Source organism: Mastomys coucha, unplaced genomic scaffold, assembly GCF_008632895.1.
Source record: "Mastomys coucha isolate ucsf_1 unplaced genomic scaffold, UCSF_Mcou_1 pScaffold12, whole genome shotgun sequence".
Classification (NCBI taxonomy): domain Eukaryota; kingdom Metazoa; phylum Chordata; class Mammalia; order Rodentia; family Muridae; genus Mastomys; species Mastomys coucha.
Window position 1 is genome coordinate 59,326,036 of NW_022196894.1, and position 7,922 is coordinate 59,333,957.

Sequence of the window (7,922 nt, forward strand, 5' to 3'; positions counted from 1 at the left end):
TCTCTCTCTCTCTCTCTCTCTCTCTCTGTGTGTGTGTGTGTGTGTGTGTGTGTGTGTGTGTATGTATAATAGTAAGAGAAAAAGTAGGGTTGATGTAATCTGCACAAATGGAGCTCAGTTGTTGAATCTTCAAGCACCAGGTGCTGCTGGATAATTTCAGCAAGTCTTCCTTTTTTACTGTATTCAAAAGCATGATCTTTGGGTTTTTAGACTACTTTTACTATCATTCATTTTTAGGAAATTCTTGAAGTGACAGGAAAATCGTCTCTCCTCTCCTTTTCTCCATCGTCGTATTTACTGATTCATGACTTTCCTTTGACACCATCTATCTATAGTAAGAGCAGAATTGAATGCCTCTCATCTTGCTCAGAACAGGGACTTTCCATCACATTGCCTCCGTATTTAGTGAATCCCACTAGGTCCGAATAAAGCAGGGAATTGATTTTTAAGATCTTGATGTTAACTCTCAGGATTCATGCTACATCAATCTCTCATCTCTTTTTTACACTTACTTTCCTGTGTTTAGTCTTCTTTGCACTGGTGTTAGGACTTGCTTTCTGAACAGTCTTTGCTGGAATTAACCTGGCTTTCCTGAGGTGCAGGGTGAACTACAAGCAGGAATAGTATCTTTCCATGAATTTTAAATATAATGCCAAGCAATCCATCCCCCCACCCCCTGGGTAACACTAAAATCATAAAGAGTAATTAATGAATATTGAGACCATATTGTCAGGTAGAGATCTGGTGTTCAAAACCACTCCAGCATCAATATGAGTTTGTATTCCAACTTTATGCCTCCCTAGGAAACAGTTGATAACATCTAGACTATTAAATAGTGCGACCAGGTAAGTAGTATTTTACACATGATAATCAGCCAGTTAGACAGAACAAGGCTTTTCAGTGTTTTCCACTTAGAACCTGCCTGAGAAATTTTTGTTGATTCAGATTATCTAGATACATAAAACAAATACAGAATTAAATACTGATAGTGAATCATAAATAAATACATTTTAGGACATATATATATTATATGCATAGTTTTATAATTTATTAAAGAAATAGGCAAATACTTATACAAAGAGATGATATGCTTATTTTACATGATAAATTAATCATGGCTTCATATTTGATACTGTGCCAGTCAGACAATCCTTAATGTTTTAAAGGGTTAATATCTTATTTGATTATATAACTGCCGATGGTGATCATTCTGCTTCATATAAATTCAGAATAAAAAAGTAAGAGGCCATTTCACAACTTAGAAAGTCTGTCTTCATCCTAAGTTAAAATTCATTTATTGGTACTTTTTTTTCTATTTTGAGATAGTAAATTAAACAGCAACTTTGGAAATCTAACACTCTAACATGATTCAATCCAAATATAGAATAAGTTGATACTTGCATGCAGATGGATCTTCTGTAATAGTCATTCTAGTCTCAGAAAGTTAAGTTCAGTATTGTTTTAGATGTAGATGCAATAGCATTTCTTGTTCCAAAAACAATAGTTCTATACTTCATTATAACTCTATTGTCCTCAATGACTTATGCTCTTCTAAAGTCAGTTATGAAAACAAATTACTACTTGGATGTTCTCTGATCAATTATCTATTTTGTAATTAGTAACTAAGGAATAATATAAATGCTTTTATCTTAGACTTTGCTGTCACATTCCTCGAATTGATCCTAGTTTATTTCATTTTTGTAATGTGAAGTAACACACCTTGCTCATTTCTTGATAGCCATGTACATATAAGAGATATAAATTCATATAGATATTACAATAGAAATAAGGTAAGTATATTACAACACTCTTTTTGTCAAAATCATAGTATTCTACATTAATATACCTACATAGAAATTAAGATAAAACAAATAATTGAATTGCAAAATAAAATTATTAGCCAAATACCTTGATAAATATGAAGCCTCTGTGGTAATTTGAAATGTACAGATATTCTACAAAGCAGAGAATATATAAGTAGATATTAGCCCAGAAGCTCAGATACCCAAAATACAATCCACAAACCACAAGAAACTCAAGAAGAAGGAAGACCAAAGTGGGGATGCTTCGTTCCTTCTTAGAAGGGGGAACCAAATACCCATCTAAGGAGTTTCAGAGACAAACTATGGAGCAGAGACTTAAAAAAAAGGACAATCCAGAGACTGCTCCACCTGGGAATCCTTTCTATATTTAGTCAGGAAATCCAAACACTGTTGTGGATGACAGCAAGTGCTGGCTGACAGGAGCCTGATATAGCTGTCTTCTGAGAGGCTCTGACAGTGCCTGACTAATACAGAAGCAGAAACTCACAACCATCCATTGGACTGAGCACAGGGTCCCCAATGAGGAGCTAGAGAAAGGACCCAAGGAGCTGAAGGGTTTGCAGCCTCTTAGGACAAACAACAATATGAACTAATTAGTATCCTCAATGCTCCCAGGGACTAAACCACCAACCAAAGAGTACACATGGTGGACTAATGGCTCCAGCAACATATGTAGCAGAGGATGGCCTTGTAGGGAGGGCATCAATGGGAGGAGAGGCCATTGGCCCTGTGAAGGTTCTATGCCCCAGTGTAGAGAAATGCCAGGGCCTGGGAGTGGGAGAGGGTGGGTTGTTGAACAGGAGGAGAGCGGAGGGAACAGGGACTTTTTGTTTTTGCTTTTATTTTATTTTATTTTTTCTTTTTTTGGAGGGGAAACTGGGAAAGGAGATATCACATAGAAAATAACTAATAAAAAAATTGAGCTGCTTGGGTGGCCCAATTCCTCAACTGGGGGCCATGCCTATCTACTGGAAGTGGTATCTAGAGGTTCTATCTCCCCTTTGTTCCATATTTTGGCTAAAGTCATCCCTGTTGCAACCTGGGAGCCTCTCTCTTCACTGACATCTTTGACTTCTAGTGGCTACTGCCAGTTCCCCATTCCCTACTGCTACATATTTCTATTGGAAAGAGTATTTATGGAAGGATCCATGACTCCAAATACATATGTAGCAGAAGATGGTGGCCTTATCTAACATCAATGGTATGGGAGGCCCTTGGTCCTGTGGAGGTTTGGTGCTCTGGTGTATAGGGATGCGCGAGAGAGTGGGTGAGTGGAGAGAGGATCACCCTCATGGATGCAAAAGAGATGGGGGGAAGGGAATGCGATGGGGGAGTTGTGGAAGGCATAACCAGGAGGGGGATATAATTTGAAATGTAAGTGAATAAAATGATTAATAAAAAGAAACAAGGAAAAATATGAAAAAAATAGTTTCTCTTTTCAACTATATATCCTGATTACAGTCACCCCCTCCTTCTACTCCTCCCACCACCCCTCCCATCTGTATTCTCTCCTTTTCTGTCTGTCAAGAGAAAAGAATAGGCTTCTAACAAATAACAACCAAACATAGCAAAATAAGATACAATAGGATAAAACAAAAATAATCATATCAAAGTTGGACAAAGCAAACCAACAGAAAAGAAAAGATGCAAGAGAAGGCTCAGCAGTCATTGGCCCACCCTTCACAGATTCAGGAATCCTAATAGTAAATTGAAAATACTAAAGTAAAAGCCAGAATATATATGGAAAGGACCTAGTGCAGAACCTTATCAAGCCCTCTGCTTGCTGCTTCAGTCTCTGTGAGTTCATATGAGCTCTGCTCTGTTGACTTTTAGGGCCTTGTTCTCTTGGTGACCTCCATTTTTCTGGCTTTTACACTTTTTTCCAACCCCTCTTCTTTGGGGATCCCCAAGTTTGTTCTGTCTCTCTCTCCCTCCCTTCCTCTCTACCTTGTTGTCTATTTTAATGTTTTTGGTAAGACTTATGAAATGTTGATCTCCCAATCCATTCTGTTACATTCAAATATTTAACATTTTCTATCTTATAGCATTCAAGACCACAATAATATACACACAGGCTCAGCTTCTCTCAAGTTTATCTGGTGCTTACTTTTAACAGACTTTCCAGTTCAGTGTGTGAAGTCCATAAACTCTTGGTACTTCTAGATTTCAGGAAACCTGATATAATAATGAGTAATTTTTGTTTGTCCAGCAGGGTTTTAAATTAAGGCAACTAAAATTTGATGTAATTCAAAAAATGGTTAACAAGACTGTTTTTATGAACTGAATGATACTATTTAGCAAGTTGTCACAGTGACAAAGATATTTATTTTCAGACTTAAAATTTCAGAAGTGTAAATATCATTTCTATATTCTTCATGTCATATGAGGATTTACGTTAACATCACCTTAAATTTCAAGTCATAAGAAAAACTGAGAAGGAGTAGAAATATTGGAAAACTATATAAAAGACATCCAATGGAAATTAAGGTTACAGTGTGAAATAGAAAACACCCAAGGTGTCTTAAAATACTACAACATGAATAAAGATAAACTATTCTTCACGAATTTTGGTTCTGATTGTTAATTGCTTGATACTTTAATTTACAGATTTAAAAACATAAATACTGATATTCTAAAAAAGTTGTAAGAGTATAGGTTTTTACCAGAAAGATTTTATAGTCTTCTCTATAATACTAAAAGTATTACTGAAGACCACTATTGATAATGTTTGATAAATCTTCATTAACGCAAGAGTTGGACATAAAAACAAGTATGTTTGTTTGTTTGTGTGTGTGTGTGTGTGTTTGTATGTAAGAGAAAGGTTATAGTTAATTATAAAATGATACTTGCAAAAACAATATGAAAATGTTTTTTAACAAAAAGTGTTGTCAATCATATCTATAGTGGTTCATTATTAGGAAAAAAACTCCCTGTTGGATGTCTGCAGTTTCATAACTTTTATATAACAGTAGTTAACTACTTGCTCTGTTATATTTTAACATAGTGGCTTTCTCTCAAAAATGAATATTAGGGAAATTAGCCAGTTTTATAAAATTATGTACCTTGATGGAATCAAATATTGAAAATCTTAGTGACAGTCCTAATAAGAAATTTACTAACCTGGTAGGATGATATAATCACATTAACAATTGTCAGTGAATTAAGAATTGTGATCACTTTAAAAGGAGTTTTATTTAGTGTGAGGCACGGGATAAAATTTCAGTTGTGTATATCCATTGTGTATATTCAGTTTTCAGTCATAGTCTTTAATGATGTTATATTGATTCTTCCAACATCCTTCTTGATTCTTTTGGTAAGTTGCAAGTGGTTGTAGTTACATAGTTTTTTTTTTCTGGATCTTTATTTTAGATTGTTTTCAGGAAATGAAATTATTTTTCTCTTTATTCAGATTCTAGGTAAGGAATCTGACAGAAGACCTCAAAATAACTTGGCAAAGCTCAAGCAATATGAAGGGCCGTGGAATTGTATATGGATATTTCAGCTTCTACAGGTTCTGCTTTTGATACCTCTACCTTTTTCTACATACCACTTTTGATAACTATAAAATGTCAAATTTCAACAATTTAAACTGTGTGAGCTATTTGTGTCCAAAGAATAGGGTTTCCACATACTGTAACATAGGACCATCCCTGGTACCTACTGGAAATGTTTTTAACATATTAACATATTTATTGTAATTGGCATTTCTTAATTGTGCCATGCATATTAACACACTGTGGTTCTCATCATATCCTTACTAATATCATAATATGCACCATGCTCAGAAAGATGTGAATTTTCCTACCATCTCCTGAGAGCTTTGCTTAATATATTTCATCTGAAATGTACAATACCAACCTTTTGTTTTTTCAGCTCTTAACACATGAATGAAAAAAATTTCCTGTCCTAACAACTTAAAAAAAAAAAATCCTGTCATATAAGGATGCTAACATGCCACTTCTAGAAGAGTAAAGAATCAGGGATTATCGTAGGAATCTCCACTCTCAGACCAATATACCTAAGTTCCAACCATTTCTTATCACCAAATCTTTGGTCTGGAAATTTACATATGCATATAGTCAAGAGGAGTTAAATATGGATTTTTATTGTAAAAAACTATTACTCTTTGAGACTGATAAACTAACGTTAACATCAATATGATAAAGGCTACCATACGATACAGTAAAATATATGTGTTTGTGTTTGTGTATATATAATGTGGTTGGTACTTGCTCTCCTCATAAGATGTATAGACAAACTTTAAAAAATAGCTTACAAATTTGCAATATATAAACAATTTTCCATATAAAAACAATTACAGGTTATAGCAGTAACATAGGAGTCTGATTTATTTAGTAAACAAATACTTATCTCTAACTTGCACATTAGGCTGACATTTTTAAATTATATATATTTAGAAGTATACATAATTGGAGAAATGTCAATACTTTTCCAAAAAAAAAAATCAGCATAATTAGATGGCAATGGGTTCAGCACTGAAGTTTACCTTTTCATATTTGTTGATTTTCATGAAGTGTCATTATTTTAATTGGTCTTTTGAAAATAACTTTGAAATTTACCATTTTTGACTGCCTGTCCCAGGACCTAACTCAAAGGGAGACAAAGTATTTTGTCCTCATCGAGTCACTTTCAAAAGCCCCATATTAAAAGGGACTGGCAGGAACTCTTTCTTTCTTTTTCTGTTTCCACTTTCTTCCTATACTGGGACAAAGAACAATATTCAAAGAAACCTACAGGGCTCCAGATCTGATGAAATCAGATCGATCTAGCTTTTCTTCTTTCTCAAAATCCCATAAAGCATGAAGTTGTTGTTAACAACATCATTATTTGAGGTCAGCTCTGTACAAATTGGAAGCTCATGTTGGGCAGAGTATGACTTCAAATACAGAAATCATCTTTATTGCTTGGGCTTTGAAGAGAAATGAGACCTTAAATTTTAAAGTCTCCAGAATATATGTCCAATACTTCTTTTGTTGATTTTAAATTACCTTTGAATAATAAAAAATAAATATTATGGTTAAGAAAAGGATAATAATTCTATGGATTGAAATAATCCTTTGTATGCTTTAAATTGTCAGTAATTGTAAAGTAGGAGATAAGTATTTAAATTAAACAGAATTGCAACTTGGTATTATGTGCTAAGGCTGCAACTAGTAGATACTGATGGATCCCAAATAATTATGTCAGCATTTATCCTATAATAAGAGACTTGTTCATATAGCTAAAAGTTAGTTCATATCTATTATCTCACTGTTATAAAGATATAGCCCAATAAGTAGATATACTTAGTATATTCTTCTCCCATTAAGGGTGAAAAGACACACACACATATATATATATATATTATATTATATATGTGTGTATATATATATTTATATATGAATTATTTAGTCCATTCATGTGTGACCTTACATAAATAAAAATGAGAGTCCTTATGAATAACTTAAACCATATGCTGAAGTTAGGAGACTAAATTTATGTAAACATGACTAGTATGTTAATAATGAACAAAGGAATGTTTTTTATGCAGATATAGCATAAAAATCAAACTTTAATTTGAGAATTGAAAATTATAAGGAGATAATTCTAGATTTTAATAACAGAATACAGATCATGTAAAAAAAGTAAATCAAATAGGAATCAAGAAAAGAAATATCTAGACTTATAAGACAGATATGAATTATATTCAAAAAAGGATACATATATATGCATATAAAATCTCCACGTGAATCATTAGCATATAACTGATATTTGGATGCTATAAATTCCAAAAATTGAATGTGTAAAATAAATAAATAAAAAACAGCAAACCTTGTACAACAAAATTATCTCTGTGAAGTGCTTGAAAAGATAATTCCATAAAATGTTAACTTTGGATATGAGACCATTACACAATCCTTCAATAATAAACAAATAAAACATACCTAGGATCAGAGGTGAGGAGGAACCAACATCTGTCCCAACTGGGAGTAACTGGGACCAGCGGGACCAGGAATACAGGAACGCCACCAGCACAGTGACTCTGGTTCCTTCTGGTCTGTCTGGGCTGGGATCCAGAGCAGACCTTGGGCACAACTC